Source organism: Triturus cristatus, chromosome 10, assembly GCF_964204655.1.
Source record: "Triturus cristatus chromosome 10, aTriCri1.1, whole genome shotgun sequence".
In the NCBI taxonomy this organism is placed as follows: Eukaryota; Metazoa; Chordata; class Amphibia; order Caudata; family Salamandridae; genus Triturus; species Triturus cristatus.
The window spans coordinates 1,033,860,510-1,033,879,963 of NC_140593.1; the positions used below are offsets into that span (position 1 = coordinate 1,033,860,510).

The following is a 19,454-nucleotide window of genomic DNA, read 5'->3' on the forward strand; positions in this document are numbered from 1 at the left end:
TTACAGCAGCACTGTACAATTAACTCTTTTGCATTTGACTTATAAATATATGTCCAACCTGTTCGGGGTACACAATCACATACTTGCATGTACATCTTTCAGGTCGTTATTATAGATTGCTCTTCCATCTGACTTTACTGCGTGCCCTGGGAGGTGGTAGTAGAGTCCAAGTCTTGTGCTTTCAGGGCTTCTAACATAATATCCCAGTCTAATGCTATCGGGTTTCTACGCAGGCCCCTGGCCTCTTCCCTCCAGATTTCAGCATTTTCTGCACTGCCCCAGCGGATCAGATCATTGTACCACGTACGAGCTGAAGGGGGGTTCTTGGACTTCCATCGCATAGTAATTGCCCGCATTACCAGGAGCAAAGACAGGTTCACAAATTTGTATTGTATTTTGTATTTGGTATAAGCTTTATGTAGCCCCAGAATACACTCTTCCATAGTATTAAGTATGTTCCTATGCGTGGTCTCTTGCGTGTAACGTCTAACCGCATTCCAAAACTCTCTTAGGCACGGGCAAGACCACACCATATGGGCCAGGTAAGCTCCCTCCCAATGGCATCTCGGGCAGTGATGTTGGGTCTGCGGGAACATCCTATCTTATCTGTGCGGGGTAAGATATGCCCTATGTAAAATCATTGTTTGAATAAACTTAAATTTGGCATTACATGAGGTTTTCTGGGGTTGTTCTATGATTCTTTCCCATTCCTTGTCCTCTATGGCCCTTCCTTTGTCATCCGACCATGCATTACGTAATGGAAGTAGGGCGATCTCTGTATGTGCCCGAATTCCTACATATAGCCATTTTATCAGGTGTCTCCCACGGCCCATATAATATAGTGCTTTAATCAGTTCGTGGTTAGTGGGTTCCTGCCGTTGTGGAGCCCAATGTGTTTTGACATAACGGGTTAATGCCGCAAGGACCATATACAAGTGTCCCGGTGCCCCCGTCTCCCGAACAAAGGTGTCATGATCCAGTAGCTGCAACATTTTCGGGACAACCTTCTGCCCAAATCCACTGGCACAGCCAAAACTGCATTTGCAATAAATCATTCATCTCATATTCATCTTATCCATTATTCAAAACGTTAATTTTCCATAAATACTCCATGTATTCCCTTTTGGAATGGTTTAGATCTTCATGCAAGCGTTAAGCCATTTTACATATTTCTGATGTTCCTGCCGGGCCATCCGAACCTCTCTTCAAGAACACGACTGGAGGCAAATTCATTCATAGCAGTTTATTCAAAATCCAATGCATTTCGGGCCTCAAGGGCCCTTCGTCAGGGAAAACTGTAAATGACAATTACACACGTTTTAATTTTCTCATTACTAATATAAACTGACTAATACAACAGTATATCATGCTTAAAGTTGCGCTTTTTTCTTAATCTCAAAGGTTAATTTGGCTGAAGTGCATATTATTCCTTGCTGAAACCCCGCTCTTTCATGGTTAAAATAGCATCCTCTCACTGAGTCATAAATTACCTTGCTTTAACCCCGACTTCTTGCGTTCACCATCTGCTCATTAACTTACTAAGCATCCCCCTTCTAAATCTTTCGTTATGCTTCCCTTTACTCTCGGTCTGCAATGTAAACATCCATTCTTTTTCAAAGACAGCATTTCTTTGTCTAAGATAGCATAACTCATCTAATCTTACCTGCTGGGAAGCAAAGCGTCCTCCTCCCTCCTTTTTAAAATGTGATTTCTACTTTCCCTTCTACCCTCGAGTATTTAAACACATTTTAACCCCTCCTCTCCAGAAGCCCTCCTCCGCATTTCCACTTAATTAACACCTATGCCACTTCAAGAACTCCCGGGTTTCCCTGGGAAAAAATACGGTTCCCATGATGCATTTAAACAAACAGGTACAGGTACTCTAAGCATTAAAAGAATTCTGGCAGTCTCTAGAACATGTGATTAGTCCAATGTTATTCGCGTTTTTCTAACACCAAAAATAAACTTGTAGTTCACTCAGCAAGTTTATTTTTGGTGTCAGAAAAACGCGAATAACATTGGACTAATCACATGTTCTAGAGACTGCCAGAATTCTTTTAATGCTTAGAGTTGCACTAAATATGTGTCATAATAGAGTACCTGTACCTGTTTGTTTAAATGCATCATGGGAACCGTATTTTTTCCCAGGGAAACCCGGGAGTTCTTGAAGTGGCATAGGTGTTAATTAAGTGGAAATGCGGAGGAGGGCTTCTGGAGAGGAGGGGTTAAAATGTGTTTAAATACTCGAGGGTAGAAGGGAAAGTAGAAATCACATTTTAAAAAGGAGGGAGGAGGACGCTTTGCTTCCCAGCAGGTAAGATTAGATGAGTTATGCTATCTTAGACAAAGAAATGCTGTCTTTGAAAAAGAATGGATGTTTACATTGCAGACCGAGAGTAAAGGGAAGCATAACAAAAGATTTAGAAGGGGGATGCTTAGTAAGGTAATGAGCAGATGGTGAACGCAAGAAGTCGGGGTTAAAGCAAGGTAATTTATGACTCAGTGAGAGGATGCTATTTTAACCATGAAAGAGCGGGGTTTCAGCAAGGAATAATATGCACTTCAGCCAAATTAACCTTTGAGATTAAGAAAAAAGCGCAACTTTAAGCATGATATACTGTTGTATTAGTCAGTTTATATTAGTAATGAGAAAATTAAAACGTGTGTAATTGTCATTTACAGTTTTCCCTGACGAAGGGCCCTTGAGGCCCGAAATGCATTGGATTTTGAATAAACTGCTATGAATGAATTTGCCTCCAGTCGTGTTCTTGAAGAGAGGTTCGGATGGCCCGGCAGGAACATCAGAAATATGTAAAATGGCTTAACGCTTGCATGAAGATCTAAACCATTCCAAAAGGGAATACATGGAGTATTTATGGAAAATTAACGTTTTGAATAATGGATAAGATGAATATGAGATGAATGATTTATTGCAAATGCAGTTTTGGCTGTGCCAGTGGATTTGGGCAGAAGGTTGTCCCGAAAATGTTGTTGTTTAGAAAAACGTGCTGTTTGGGCTGAGCGCGACGCCACTGAGCACGCAACAGTTATAAGCTAAAAGTTTAAAAATCGGAGAAACTTGTAGAAAGCAAGGTGTGCAACTCGTCCCACTTTGATGATCCAGTAGCTGCCCATCATTAAATAAGTCCGATTGCTTCTTCTAACCAAGGCGTTATTGTACGTTTTGTGAGTCTCCCGGGGGGAACAACCTTTACAACGCAACTTTTACAACGCACTACCATTACAACGCATTTTTTACAACGCATAATCCATTACAACGCATGACATTACAACGCATGACACTACAACGCATTTTTAAAAACTACCTTTACAACGCATTCCATTACAACGCATACTACCATTACAACGCATACCATTACAACGCATAATATTACACTATACTATCCAACACTTACCCTACTGATGCACCCCCTGGAGTTAGAATAGTAATTTTTACCCCTAAACTATCCAACACTTACCCTACTGTTGCACCCCCTGGAGTTAGAATAGTAATTTTTACCCCTACACTATCCAACACTTACCCTACTGTTGCACCCCCTGGAGTTAGAATAGTAATTTTTACCCCTACACTATCCAACACTTACCCTACTGTTGCACCCCCTGGAGTTAGAATAGTAATTTTTACCCCTACACTATCCAACACTTACCCTACTGTTGCACCCCCTGGAGTTAGAATAGTAATTTTTACCCCTACACTATCCAACACTTACCCTACTGTTGCACCCCCTGGAGTTAGAATAGTAATTTTTACCCCTATACTATCCAACACTTACCCTACTGATGCACCCCCTGGAGTTAGAATAGTAATTTTTACTCCTATACTATCCAACACTTACCCTACTGATGCACCCCCTGGAGTTAGAATAGTAATTTTTACCCCTATACTATCTAATACTTACCTTAAATGTAATTTAATATTATGCGTTGTAATGGTATGCGTTGTAAAGGTAGTATGCGTTGTAATGGTAATGCGTTGTAAAGGTATTTTTTAAAAATGCGTTGTAGTGTCCTGCGTTGTAATGTCATGCGTTGTAATGGATTATGCGTTGTAAAAAATGCGTTGTAAGTGCATGCGTTGTAAAAGTGTGCGTTGTAACGTCATACATCCGTCTCCCGGCTGTTAGTGGTATACCCAATAAGGGGATGTTGCCGGCGTAGGCAGGTTGTGAGCTTGTGTAATGTAGCGCCACCTTCCAATATTGCAGAGCTGTATGTAATAAGGGTGGAAGATGGTGAGGGGGCTTACACCTCGGTAATAGCAGTGTGTGTAGGGCCCCATTATTTATATCCCGCTCTGTGAACCCTATTTCTTGCAGATTGCGCCCTGCCATCCAATAAGATAACCATTGCAACTGGCAGGCATAATAATACGCTCTAAGATCTGGCACTCCTAACCCTCCCCTTCTCGTACCTAGTGGGAGCTTTTTAAGACTTATCCGTCGCCTGCCTTTCCCCCAGACGAGGTCAATAAGTAAGGTGTTTAAAGGTAGTTTGTGGGACCAATAGAGGCAGATTTGTGAAATAGTAAATCAATCGTGGGAGAACCACCATCTTCGTTATAGCTACTCTGCCCATCACCGACAGTGGTAGCGTGGTCCAAAATGCAACGTTAGAACGCATGGCTCTAATTGCTCTGTTAAGGTTACCTTCTAGCATGTTAGCAGGGGTCCTGTATACATGAATGCCCAGATACTTAAACGTATGCGGAGCCACCTTTAGCGTCGTGGATCCAAATGCGATTTCTGTGGGCGAGACGTGCTCGCAAAAGAAAAAGGCTTGGGACTTCGCCGGGTTAATGGCCAGTCCCGATATATGCTAAAAGGTGGCAAATATCTCTGCCAGGGGGGCCAGATCGGACCGAAGGTCTTTAATATAAAGGACAATGTCATCCGCATATGCGGGGAAAAGGTGTGTTGTAGACCCTACCTCTATACCCAATTCCCGTGTATCCCTACGTAACCGTAGAGCCAGGGGCTCCAGTGCCAATATAAACAGTAGTGGTGAAAGTGGGCAGCATTGCCCCGTCCCTCTAAATATCGGGTATTCTGCCGATATATGACCACCCATTCGAACACGGGCAGTAGGAGCGTTGTACAACAATCTGAGCTACTTAATGAACCCCTCTGGGAGCCCAATCTTAGTCAGCGCCTTGAACATGTACCCCCATTGCAATATGTCAAATGCTTGCGTAGGTCTAACGATATGCATCCCGCATGAGCATAGCGCTCTGGGGCAGTCGACATAAGGTGGTGCAGTCGCCTAGTGTTCAGAGATGTGCTCCTGGCCGGTAGGAAACCTGTCTGATCTATGTGGATCATCTTATTCAGAAGGGGCAGAAGCCTATTTGCCAACACTTTACCCAGTATCTTGTATTCCATCGCTAATAATGACAATGGGCGATAGCTGGCCATGTCTGTAGGGTCCCTACCCGGTTTCGGGAGCGAGACCACCAATGCCTGCGCCGTGGTGAGGGGTAGTGCCCCTTCCTTCAGCGCTGTGTTATATAAGTGCACTAGGTTGGGTAGGAGTGAGTCCATAAAGGTAGTGTAAAATTCTGCAGGCAACCTGTCTAGACCCAGCGTTTTATTTCGCGGAAGCCCATTGAGTGCTATCTTAATTTCCATCGCAGTGATGGGGCCTGCCAGTCCTTCCAGGGCTTCCGCTGTCATTTGGGGATAGGCTAGTGCCTGCAGAAAGTTGTCTGTGCGATCGTCCTCCCTATCCATAGGCTTGCTGTATAATGAGGCATAATACTGGCAGAAAGCCGAATTTATGTCGTTTTGTGTGTGTACCGGATCGCCCGACAAAGTAGTTATCTCATTGATCACAATTGTGGGGGGGGGGGGGCATGCCGCAATATCTTTGCTAACAGTGTCCCTGACTTGTCCGCCTTGGAGTGGCACAACTGCGTGTAACGCTGATAATCTATGAGTCGGAGGGATTCTAGCAATTCAGCGTGCCGGATACGCACTTCTTGAAGTGGCACCTGCTTCTCCTTGTCATGTACTGCTTCCTGTTCCAACTTGTCCATCTTGTGTTCTGTTTCCGCGAGGGATCTTTGAACCTCCTGCCTGTAGCCCACTGTCGCACTTATGGCCCTACCATGTATGACCGCCTTGAAAGCGTCCCACTCTACCAGTCAGTTAGAAGCCGTGTTACTGTTTTCAGCGAAGTAATGGGTAATAGTGTCTGCTATTGCGGCTCGGAATGCCGTGTCCTCCAATAACTGTGGCCAGAGCCTCCAGGTAGGCACTGGAGTAGGTATCCTGTCCCACTTAATCTCTATCTCAAGTGGGTTATGATCCGAAAAGGTCTTTGCTAGGTATGTGGCGTGTGTGACCTGCACCGCTACAGAATGTCCTATCTATCCTTGTGTGGAGCATATGAACCGGGGAGTAAAAAGAGTATTCCCTTTGCGTCGGGTCACGCCTTCTCCATACATCACATAATGCCCATCCCTCCGCCCAACCACAGAGAGCCTTCGCCTGCTTAATCACCCCCGTACCATTCAAAGGGGGATGGGACCTGTCTAAGTCAATGTCCATTATTGTACCCACCTATTATCCAGGGATGCATCTCCCAGCCCACTAATGCCAGGTTTAGGGTGGCCAGAAATCGTTGCTGCTCAAAATTCGGTGCATATGTGCTACCCAGTACTACCTGTTGACCATCAAGGGACCCACGTATAAAAATATAGCGTCCCTGCTGATCAATTCTTTGTTCTAGGAGTTGAAACGGCACACCACGTCTAACCCAGATGGTGACTCCCCGTGCATACCAAGAGTAACTAATGGAGAAGACCTGCCCCCTCCATTTCTTACGTAGTTTCAGTGCCTCCTGCTCCACCATGTGGGATTCCTGCAGATAGACTATGTGTGCCTTGCGCCTCAACAGTTGAGCATGAATTCTATAACGCTTCTGTACAGAGCCCAGTCCCCGAACATTCCACGTTATCACCTGGTATGTGTTGGGTAAGTGCATTGCAAAAACATGGCGAGCAGTGTAACAGGCGATAACATACATGTGATGCTGGCCAGCCAACCCAAGGCAAACAAATAAATAGGACTGTCCCCCCCCCCCCCACAAACCCCAATATTCAGTCCAGTCGAGAAACTGTACCGGTCCAGAAACCAAAACATGTCAAGCAGAACTGTGCCCTGAATAAAAACGGCATTCGCAAATTGGGGATCATCGCCAACCCCGGCCATGGGGTGCAGAACCGCACTCCAGCATTATATCGAGCTCCATCACTGCGGAAACCCGGGCTAATAAAATACAATTACAGTTACACACAGCGTCAGTAGCATAGTTCTACAAAAAGGATATATTAACGTCCGTTGTGACAGGCCCATGAGCAGCAACATCCTCTGGCGATTAGCCGAACATGCCATCTGCCGTCTGTGAGGTCACAGTGGGGAAGAGGGCCACACTGCCCTAAGAGTCTGACTTATTCCCTGTTCCATCTGAGGAGGAGGAGTCCTCAATCAACGCAGACTGTCCGAAGGCAGCGGCCGTCATAATCGCTTGTTGCTTTCCCTGTTGCATTTGTTGCGGCGTGGGGTTGGTCCGTCGGGAGTTCCTGCGTATCCTCCTACTGTGCCTGGTACTCGACATGTCCACCCGAGAGGAGCTTTGTTGCGTGCTCTAGGAAGCATTGTCCCCATTCCCCACAGGGTCCGTCACCTCCAACCACTCCTATACGTCTCCCGGACTTTCGAAGAATTGTGTTTTCCGGTCATAAATAATTTTTAGTCGGGCTGGGAAGAGCAATTCATATTTCAGTTTCAGATCCCTTAGTTTCTTCTTAACCCCATGAAGGAGGATCGCTGTCTTTGCACTAGTAGTGTATAATCCGGGTAAAGCGATATCCGGCTATTCTCGAAATGGATCTGAGTTCGCTCCCTGGCTTTCTGCAAAAGCGTATCTTGGTCTCTGTAGTTCAGTAGCCTGACAATGATGGGTCGGGGGGGGCCCGGTTTCAGCCTGCCAGTGGGTATTCTGTGTGTGCGCTCCACGCAGTATTGGGTAGAGAGACCTTCTGTAGCAACATGTTCACGGAACCACTGCTCCATATATCTATCTTGATCATCTCCCTTGCTTTTTTCCGGCAGCCCAATAACCCGTACATTGTTCCTCCTTGCCCTTCCTTCCGCATCCTCCACCCGGTCCATCAGTGTAGCAACCTGTTGCTGGAGCTGTTGTATGTGGGTCGTGTTCTGAGCTTGTTGTGGAGACAGATCTGCCAGCGCCGCCGTGTGTTCCTTCACCTTATTCGCAAGCTTCTCGTGGTCCGCCTTAAGTAGCGTGAATCCGGTCGTAAGGGCGCCGATTTGCTGCTCGATGGATTTCCGGGAGTCTCTAACCTCCTGCAGGATAAGATCCAGTTTATCCATATTTCTGCCATCTGGGTGGGTGGTATGCAGCTAGGCGTTTGAGAGGCCTCGCCAGAGCGTCCTGTCCAAGAGTGCGGTCCACACTCGGGCCAGCGTCCTGCTGTTTTCCCCTGTTGCGGCCCATCACAACTTGCCTGAACCCACCAGTACAGCAAGCAACCACCCCACCAGGGTATGAGGGACACAGCAATGCCAATGCATCGCAGCTCCTGTATGCCACCGGCCAACCAGTCAAATGTTCCCTGCAGAGCTTGTACTCACTTCTACTGCCAAGTATATCGTGCAAGAATATGAGGGTGAGCAGCTCTGTGCTCGTGTTCTCCAGCAACAGCGACACTTTTTGTCCTATGTGCACCGCCGACCAACTGAATGTCCAGGGCTACCTTGCCAGCGACTATGTTTTAGCCCCCCAGTCCTGTCAACTTCACTGTGGGGCTAGCGGTGTAGCAAGTGTCCCCTCTGGCATAGAAGAGACTCCCATTCCCACTTGTAGTAGCTTCAGTATCACCACAGTTCAGAGGCTAGAACAGTATTACAGGCCCCAGCTCGCGGTCCTGAAATTACAGCGTAGGCCAGCTGGGCGCACGCGTTCACAGCCACTCGCAGATGCCCCCCTCTTGTGTGACACCAATCCGCCGTAGCACATCGGTGCTGGTTGCCCTCAATCAATTTGCGCCGTCATTCACCGCAGCACCTGAAACGAGATGCCGTAGGCCCAACAGCAACCACGGCCTTGCGTAGCCTCCAGTCCAAAGGCCCGCTACTGAGGCACAGCCGAATTCGCCGCCGGCGTTCACATTTTGCAGCCGGAGTCATTCCGCAAACGAAGTGGCACACTCGGGCCGGCTTCTCCGGTCTCACTCCCAGCCGAGCCCCAGTTTAAGCGCGTCCACCAGGTAGCTTCTCCGTTTCGCGGGTTTAGGGTCTCCGCACCTCTCTCCGCTCGCGTACTGGGCCTAGTCCTCGTGTCTCACAGCAGTGCCCCAACAGCAATCCGAGAAGCGGGTCCAGTCGTCCGCTCCGCTTCCCGGTGTCGGGACCTGCCGTTCTGGACCCTTTCACGCTGTGTGCAGCCAGTGAATTCCAGGATCGATGAGCCCGGGTTCGGAGCTCCACTAAGTTGCGGCCGCAATGTCGGGCAGTTGGCCACGCACCCCCTTGACCTTCTATTTTTGACCATGTGCTGGATTTCATTTTTGCTGGTTTTAGGACTCAGGGCACTTTACCACTGCTGATCAGTGCTAAAGTGCAAGTGCTCCCTGTCTAAAATGTAATGGTATTTAGTTTCTCCAGGATTGGCGTATTTGATTTACTTGTAAGTCCATATTACCGTGCACCCGGTGTACCCAGGACCTGTAAGCCAATTGCTAATAGTGTGTTGTAGCACTGATTGTGCCACCGACACGGGTAGCCCTGCAAACAGCCGCGGTGCGTCCATTAGGGCGTTGGGGCGTAGCCCCCCCGTCCGCAGCTCCCTCGGCGTCTTTGAACTTAAGTAAACTGAATCAGTTTACATAAGTTCAAAGACGCCGAGGGAGAACTGACAATCATGTCAGTCAGCATGATGTCAGACCGGCGTCATGTGACTGACATGATTGTCAGACGGACCAGGGACAACAGGCAGCAGCACAAGTGCGCATGAATGGGGAAGGTGAGTGAATTTTCGCGCCATGCCCAGTCATGCGCACTAGTGTCTTTTCTGGCTGGCGCATGCCCATTAGGAGAGCGAGGGTTGAGCAAAGGCTCAAACCTCGGTCTCCTAATGGGCAGGCGGGCGAGCAGTTACCGTGCCCTAAGCCAATCCTAGCGCTGCTGGCAGCGCCAGGATTGGCTGAGAGGGGCTGTAGGTGCCAATGGACCCGAGGCGGCGCGGACCTGCTCTGGACCTCAGGTAGGATTTTCTTATTTATTTTAACACTCCCCCCTCCCGGCCCCCGCGCAACACCCCCCCCCCCCCACACCCCCTCCCCTCAACATACCCCCCCCCCTGCAACATACCCCCCCCCCCCTCCCTTCCCCCCCCCCCCCCCCCCCCCCCGCGATCCGCGACTGCATGATGAACCCCCGAAGGTCATCCCGGGACAATACGTGAGAAGCCGGTGAGTACAAGTGTATAGGTAATGGTTCATAGTCGTGCAGCCTGCAGCGTTTTGAACACATCTCACCCCATGAGACTGTAAAGGATGAGCAGGGCAGTGTGAGGCCACAGCGGGATCGCAAGCAGTGAGTGTAGCCAGGGCAGGATGTGTCTTCGGGTAGTTAATGCCATGTGGTCACAATGCTTGGTCTTAATCCCATTGCTTGGAGAGCAGATGGCAGCGCGCTTACCAGGACTTTCGTATTTGTGTAGAAATGTTGATAAGCGAGTTTGAACCACGATTTTGTTTATAGCTTTTAGATAAAGCTTTAACAATAAGAAAGCTTGAAATACCGTACGAAATAAAGATATAGAAACAGAACCATCAAAGTAAAAGTGATTGTATTTAAATTCACAAAGGTTATTCGAAAAAAGTTGGCATAGAAATCTGTGACTGCATTTATGGACCGTTTAATTCAGAGCTGAAAAGTGATGGGAATGCTGCTGAAACTGAAGAAAGAGGTTTGTAGGGATAAAACGCACTATCCCACTGCTGATGTTGGGTGGTCACGGCCCCTTGGGGCACGTTGGCCCTTAGAAAACGTGTCTTCGATTATTTATATTTCTGGAGTTTTCTGCAAGGCCTGTGATTACATTCAGACCTAAAGGAGCAGTAGTTAGCCCATGGGTAATTGGAATTTCATGTGCGCCCGAACTGGTTTACACGGGGGTGGGAAGAGGGGCTTTGTAATATTTTAAAGCAGAGTCACCCTGTGCTTGGGTGCGAGTGGAACCGACATACACGTAAGTATTAGCATGAGGGCGGGAACTAATAATGTGACGCTAAAGTCCATTTGCACTTTTTTTCCTACGCAACAGATTACTTTACCTTGCCAATGGAATAACAACTCCCGTTGTTGTCCCCTGTCAAATGTGAGGCGTCATTTCTTGACAACCCATCCTAAAAACGTTCATTGTTTTACTCCGGTCAAGCCAGATTAACTCTACATTGTTAGTCTGTGAAAAAATTTACAAAGAGTTTACAATGCCCACGAGGCTGCAGGTTCACAAGTGTTCACCAGTGTTTGCAGGTGGACTCACCCTGGAGCGCACACAGCCACACGGGGAAAGTCCACCCCATGCCGGTATTTTCCAGTGAGTGAATTCCAGTTTCGAGGGATGAACAACTCCAACTACTAGTGATTCTGTGAATCAGGAAAGGACCCGGGCCGGGGAAGACAAAGCCGGACCCGATGGAGGCCTGGGTAGAACGCTGGCCGGCGGCGGGACCCCCCACGCCCCCGCAATTAGGAAACCCGGCTAGGCCAGGGAGCGCATGGATAGGCCCGCAAACAAAGGAAGCTCCCCCCCAATCAGGGGGCGAGCAAGGTAGGTAAGGGGGAGGTTAAGAGGGGCCAACGGCCCAGAAAATCACATTTCAAGTCTCCCCCTTGCGAAAGAAGAAGAGAAGATCTGAGTTTACGTCGAAGGAAGCAGCAGCAGCGGATTGAGATCCACCCAAGTCGGACAGAGGAAGTGTTCCCCGAATCCGATCTTAGTCTACGTGGAAGGAAGCAGCATTGGGAATCGAGCCGGAAGGGACGAATGAAGGAGGCCGGGCGGTGGAACAGCCGCAGAATGCCCAAAATTTCCACGCCATAGAGCACCGGAGGCGCAGGTTTCGCGCATTTTTTCCCAAGCACTGGAGTAAACGCCGGGACATGAGCAAGGAGGCAACAAACAGAAGCGGGACAGCGCTAGCACCTGAAGCCGGAACGGCGGTACGTGGCACCACCAAACCAAGACTCGGGGGGCTCTGATGAATTGACAGCGACACGTTCAGGAAGCAGAGCTAACCTCCCCCCAACCATTAAGGAATCGAAGACCTACCGACTGTCGTCCGACCCTGCCACGGACTATGGACCGGCAGAGCGACAAATGTCGGACAGGCCGGATGCGCCGCCTTTTTCACCGGTGGTTTTCAAGCGGCTGCAAACAGAGGCTAATCGTGGGGCCGAGCCGGGCCTTCCTCCCCCCCCTTTTTGCAGAGGCGGGCACTGGGAGTTGTGCGGCGGGATCAGCGCAAGCAGAGCCTCCACCCTGCCACTTTCACATGCCCAACACCTGCAGCCACTACGGCGGTGTCTGGCGGCGCTACAGGGACAGCTCAAGCCTAAACAGCAGCGGCCAGGGAACCTCATGGGTCGCTGCGGGTGGCGGCGGCAGCCCCCAAACAAGGATGATCAAGTAGGTAACCACGGGTCCGAAGCCCGAAATGTAATGAGAAGGGTAAAGCGGGAAAGAGGCAGAAGGTAGGGTGCTCGACTGGAACGTGCGTAGGGGTCGGTTTATCCACGTCTCAATCTGACCGGATTTAATTTAAAGATTAGGGAGGATAAAACATGCACTGCGCGGCAAATCCGATTTTAATGATTAAAGATTCAAGCATAGCGGTCAGACATCCAAATACCCCCTCCATGTGCATCGGCATGCTTGGGGTGAAATGGTTACCCGTCATTTTTTTTTTTTTAAATGCGTAAACCAGCAAGGGCCGTTTTTGGTGCTGCCCTGACTCCGCAAGCATGCCCTCCACGACCTAATCAACAACAGCTCACTGTATGTGCACCTGTCCAAAACTAAAATGCGTGAACAATAATTAAACCGGGAACATAACGCATTATCGACATTGTCACACAGCCACATCTAACTAATATTACTGCAATTAGGCCTGTACATCCTAGTATTTCAATGTATCTGTTTTTCAAGTGAAAATATAGGCAAAGTAATTTATTTGACTAAAGTTGGAATCGTTGCCCACAATCTAGGCCTTGGCGCACAGGATGCTGGGCTGAAAAAAGAATTCGTTTTCTGAACAAAGTCACGCAAATTAAAAAACCTATTAGCACGATGGCCCCCTCCTTGACGGCGGGCTTTTGTTTATAACGATGCAGAGACGCAAAAATGCTGTGCGGCTCTCAGTTAACTTAGTGACCATTTTAAATGCAGCATTTATATTAGCTTGGACCAGGCAGTAAAGCTTTTCTAATGGCACTTTTGTACTGAAATACAAAGTAGAATTGCACTATGACTGCAGACTTGGTAAGGGCCATTGCTAATTTTCTTTTCTTTTAACCTTTGCCTCCTATTTGGTTGGGTTACGAGTCACGTTAAGGTAACTGCCCTAAATTAAATTCTCAATACCGTGATAATACGAAAGAGAAAACAACATTAGGAAAAGAGTTATTTGCGACTCCATCCTGCTTCCCATAACTGATTGCTGCTTTCCAACACAGGAGGCGCATTAGGGCCCGGGCCGGGAAAGGCCCGGGCCCGGAAGCTTTAGCTCAGAGGCAGCATCAAGTGCCTTTGGTGCGACAGTTCCCTCCAATGCAAGGGTGTGAGTCCCACCACCGGCTCCAAAATGTCAGCTTGTTGTCTTCTCCCTAGTTCGATTAGTATAAGAAGTACCTCTGTAAGGGTTTATCCTGCAGCCATTTAAACGCATGATTTATTTAGCGAAATGGGACGTAGATCAATTAGTAGGGCATGGCTTAGTACGTGTGAGATCGATGGGTCGATGCCAACACTCTCCAAGATGATGACTTTTATGACACCATTAGCTCCAGTGTCTGCCGCGTAGTTGGTGGCGAACGAATTAGCTACAGAGCCCTGCAATCACTTCATGTGGTACAATGCATATCTGATTTATCACTCCAGGGCGTAAATGGGAGAACGCACAGTTAGTTGCTTTGATATTTCACCCGCCACACTTTATCCTCCCTCCTCGCAGCCTTGTTTATATGAAGCATAGACCTTTCTTTAACAAAAACTGCACTATTGACTGGGGCAGCAGTTGGGGCAGGGGGAGAACAATGCGGGTAATGTACCCAGCAGTACATCTTATTCAGCGTGGTCATTTCACTTTTGACAATCCGGTTTAAACAGACTTGTGGTCAAGCAAAAGTGCCGCTGTGGTAAGACGTCGACTTGCCCTGCAGCAACCTGGAGTCCCGGACAGTATGCGTAACTACAAAATACAAATCGGGAGGATTTAGCGCAAATCGGGGAGCTACAGTTAGGACAGCATCAACTGAGTTGCTAGTTACACAAAAGTCTGAAAAAATGCTTGAAAGCATTATTCCATATGAAGTGTTTGTGGCGGCCAACTGAGCCTTACTTTAAAAAACATAAGCGCCACCCATGGCAATTCTCTCACCGCATACATTGCTGCAGCATATCGTTGAAACAAGGCCTCTGTTCGGGCACTTTAACTTCGGGCACTGACAATCCAGATGTAGTGGGGAGAGACAAAAAAGGGACAGACAGTACGAATTGTAAAATCACAATATTTCAAACAATGAAGACGCAATGCGAGCCCAGCAGACTACGTTTTGTGTTGTTTCTGTTGTGCAGCCAATGTTTTCATAGGCGCAAATTTTCAATAGCAGAGAAGCAGGATGGTAGATAAGCTAATATGACCATGTCGCTAATGAGTCAGGAGCTACTGCAAACGGGCAGTTTTTGCTTAGGCGAGCAAGAGGCTAGGTAGCTCGAGCTCACTCACCCTACACAAAGCTATGCTTTAGCCAGACTGCCATCTGATCCCATCACTTATTGGGGCATTTAGCAACACAATACGCAAGCAATCCCGAAACAAGCAGGTTTCGAACTAGAGCACCAGGGAAGTCCCATATAACCAATCACTCTCCCTCGGATGCACTGGCGAGTGAGACGACACCACTCACACCAGTAAAGGATGGCAGAGCACGTCACATCACGTGCCCATTACACAAAGAAGGGCGAACACGTGCGGATAAATCGGGCAAAGACAAGGGTAAAGAAGCCCTAGGAGAACAGTAATGAAGGAATGACTCTCCGGAAAGAGCAAGACCCGAACAGGGCAGTACAAAAGCTACCCATGTTCAGGGCGATGGTCAAGTTAAGACCCTGGGGAATCCGCTTTTCGGCTAGAGGAGGGCCTCCGTAAGAAAAAATACACCAATCTTGTCTGAAAGGCTAAAAAAACAGCAGAAAGGTACCAAGACCGCCTAGGTCTATAACAATCCAGATTGCCGTGGGAACAGATACACAGCTAAGGCCAGACGCCAGTAAACAGGCCTGGTGGTGGGAGGGCGGTCATCCTGCAAGGCCTCGTCGGGGCACGCACCACTCGTGGCACCCAGAAGCATAATGGCCAACCTCAGGAACGCCCAACTGAACTAGGGAGAAAAGCGGGGCGGAGGTGGTAAAAGGAGCAAGTGTTGACCATACAGCTTCAAGTACCGCGTAAACGGACGCAAAGTGGGGGTCACTTCCTTCCTAGTGGCTGAAGGGTAGTAAAGACGTGCTTTGAGACAGAATACAGGTGCATCTCTATCGAGAAATGGGAAAGTTATTCTGCATAGGGAGGGATTTCTGCAAATTGAGGCAGGGAATCTCTGCCCGTGAGAGGCATAACCATTAGCTTACAGTCAATGGCATGACGACATATTCCTACAATTTGCGCTGAGGCATACGCCACCAAACAACCAGCCTGGTTGCAAAAATGGGCAAAACAATTCCCCTAATGTCACCTACGAAAAGCTAGTCCATTATACCTGCTCCACACACTAAGCACAGTTAGAGGAGGTGAAGCTAGAGGGCATAGAAAAAATCCAGAAGAGAGCTAAACACCACCAGGGCAAAAGCGTACAAGGCCCAGGGGTGGATGTCGGGCAACACGGGTTCATAAACTGGTAGTAGTCAGGGTAACACCTGGAAGATGGGGTATACCACACGGGGATAGGAATAGACAAGGTCACGCGGAACATCGTAGGCATATTCGAGCTAGGAGGTTGCAAGTAGGTCGCGAGGGTAGGCCGAGCAAAGGTGGGAGCTCCCTCCAATCGAAAAACCGTAGAGAGCGTGGCGGAGCTGACACGAGGAACCTAGTAGAGAACGAAATTACTAGGAGATAGATGAAAGGCTGGCACAGTGTCCTTGGGATGCCTCACGGCAGGGGCACTGGGGGGAGCCATTGGGTGGCATGCCGCCAGAGAAAGAACAGAGATGACACTCCCGCAGGACCCCGGGGATGCCTTATGGCAGGGGTACAGACGGAGAAGATGACAAGGACCCAACCGCAAGAAAATAGAGTAGATGCTCAAGTAAGGTCCTTGGGATGCCAAACGGCAGAGACCCCTGGGAGAAGGGAGGGCCCCGAAAGGATACAGGACGAGCGGGACGGCACTTGCAGCCCGGGCATGCCCAGAAAGGGACACCCTCCAAATCGGTAGCAAGTTGAAGCCTAGACCCGTGAATCGAAACACAGGGCCCATTCCCTGTGTTTCGATTCACGGGTCTAGCCCCTCCCTCCTCTGCCAGGCAATTGAGGCGGCTGGGTCCAGAATGCGAATAGAGAAAATAATGAACAATATATGAAAGTGAAACATGGTCATTGAAGGACTATAGTAAGACCATGAGTGTTGAAATTTGAAATATGAAGATTTCCTGTTACCAAAATGTTTGTTGTGAAAATAAAACTGCGATCTTTTCAGGCACCAAGAAGTGGTCAAGTGCTAATTAAGGGAAAAGCGCGCAGCGATGGCAACAAACAGGGGGGAGCGTGGAGGGAGTGCTCGCCGCCTGGACAGGGTTAGGACCCGGGCCGGGGAAGGCAAAGCCGGACCCGATGGAGGCCTGGGTAGAATGCCGGCCGGCGGCGGGACCCCCCACACCCCCGCAATTAGGAAACCCGGCTAGGCCGGGGAGGGCATGGATAGGCCCGCAAACAAAGGAAGCTCTCCCCCCAATCAGGGGGCGAGCAAGGTAGGCAAGGGGGAGGTTAAGAGGGGCCAACGGCCCAGAAAATCACATTTCAAGTCTCCCCCTTGCGAAAGAAGAAGAAGAGAAGCCCACCCACCCACACCTATGGATATGGGCGTCGCAGCCGTAGGGGGAAAGGGTAGCGGAGCTGACACGAGGAACCTAGTAGAGAACGAAATTACTAGGAGATAGATGAAAGGCTCGCACAGTGTCCTTAGGATGCCTCACGGCAGGGGCACTGGGGGAGCCATTGGGCGGCATGCCGCCAGAGAAAGAACAGAGATGACATTCCTGCAGGACCCCGGGGATGCCTTACGGCAGGGGTACAGACGGAGAAGATGACAAGGACCCAGCCGCAAGAAAATAGAGTAGATGCTCAAGTAAGGTCCTTGGGATGCCAAACGGCAGAGACCCCTGGGAGAAGGGAGGGCCCCGAAAGGATACAAGACGAGCGGGACGGCACTTTCAGCCCGGGCATGCCCAGAAAGGGACACCCTCCAAATCGGTAGCAAGTTGAAGCCTAGACCCGTGAATCGAAACACAGGGAATGGGGCCCCTCCCTCCTCTGCCAGGCAATTGAGGCGGCTGGGTCCAGAATGCAAATAGAGAAAATAATGAACAATAGATGAAAGTGAAACATGGTCATTGAAGGACTATAGTAAGACCATGAGTGTTGAAATTTGAAATATGAAGATTTCCTGTTACCAAAATGTTTGTTGTGAAAATAAAACTGCGACCTTTTCAGGCACCAAGAAGTGGTCAAGTGCTAATTAAGGGAAAAGCGTGTAGCGATGGCAACAAACAGGAGGGAGCGGGGAGGGAGTGCTCGCCGCCTGGACGGGGTTCGGACCCACGGCCATGTGAACTAATTGTTTGTATAAATGATGCAAACGCAAGTTTGAAAAAGCATTACGATTCAATTTCATGCCCCCCGCACCGCCGACCGGCAGCGCCCCCCCCCCCCCTGCGACTTGAGGAACGACTTCTGGGGTATGCATTGCAGCATTTGAGTTACCTTTGACCTGTGCAGGGCCGGCCCTTTTTCGCATTGACCGGGACAGCGCCCTGGACAGGAAGAAAATGTAGTGTTTGTTGTGGGGAGTGTACAGTGGTGGGGGCGCTAGGCCCACATACTTTAGTAATCAGCACACAGACACCAGATTGATGGTAGATAACTGGCTATGAGCACGTGCGCTCGGCCCCTTTTATTATCAGGGTCACCTGACTGGTGACACCTGTGGTGGGTGGGTGTTTAGTGTGGGCTAACAGCATCGGAAACACTAGACTGTATCCAGCCGTATACTACAGGGAGGGGGCGTGACGGCAGGGGGTGTGAGGAAGATGGGAGGACGGCAGGGTGTTGATGGGGTGCTCGCAATTACACTGAGGTATATTAAGGGCTGATTACAATGCCTTTAATGGGTCAAGTGGGATGGGGGAGCTGCTGTTTCCATTCCATGACGTCAGACAGTCCTTGGCTGCGCCCCTCGGAATATGAGTAAATTCACTCGGAATGCATGAAATGTGCTTCTCCCTATGTGCTCACAAAATGTTCATATAATGCTGCTATGCCGGGGATTCCATATCCTCGTCATGTCTGCAGTGGCAGGAGTTAAAATATAATAGTCACGCTAACACAACAGAAATGAAAGCCCCGTGCATTACGAATAACATATGCAATTCATTAACCCAATGCCAAGCGTTGAGTTTGCGCGGCCAATACCGCGTTAGCGGTGCGCGTGCCCTAACTCCGTAGATTAAAGACGTCACTTCCTTGACTTCTGTATTCTTTTCTTCTGACCCTCGTGCTGATGGCTGAACTGAATCCTGTAAGTCGGGCTCCCTTCGTGACTGGCAGAGTGTTATTGTCAATTTGCCAATGCCGAGTGAAGAAAGGGGAGTGAGGCACGCGGCTGCTTCAAAAGCCATTAATCCAACTCTCACTGCGAAAGGTCAGGCTTTTCGGATGCCACTATTGCTGCACTCTCCCTCGTCGGGTTCTTGTCGGCTGATAAATTGATAGGGTTCATTTGCATGTCGTAAATCACTTCCACATTTAAATGCCATAAATATTTGACCAAGCGGGTGCGTCGTGACATTTTCTGTCTGTGCACTTCAGCTGTGATGTCATTTCCAGATAATGTGCTAAAACACTGGCA

At 49.0% G+C, this 19,454-nt stretch overlaps 1 protein-coding gene and 2 long non-coding RNA genes across 5 annotated transcripts in view; 2 read left to right on the plus strand and 1 right to left on the minus strand.

The window, feature by feature from the left end:
• The window catches only part of LOC146796482 (acyl-coenzyme A synthetase ACSM3, mitochondrial-like), a 441,567-nt gene that overhangs the window by 8,593 nt on the left and 413,520 nt on the right, over window positions 1-19,454 (plus strand). The window lies entirely within an intron of this gene.
• On the minus strand, window positions 1,229-1,721 carry LOC146796483 (uncharacterized). Its single transcript, XR_014969932.1, has 2 exons — window positions 1,664-1,721; window positions 1,229-1,295 (listed from the first exon to the last, which is right to left on the minus strand). It is a non-coding gene; the product is annotated as an uncharacterized LOC146796483 (long non-coding RNA).
• LOC146796484 (uncharacterized) lies at window positions 2,284-2,749 on the plus strand. Its single transcript, XR_014969933.1, has 2 exons — window positions 2,284-2,314; window positions 2,683-2,749. It is a non-coding gene; the product is annotated as an uncharacterized LOC146796484 (long non-coding RNA).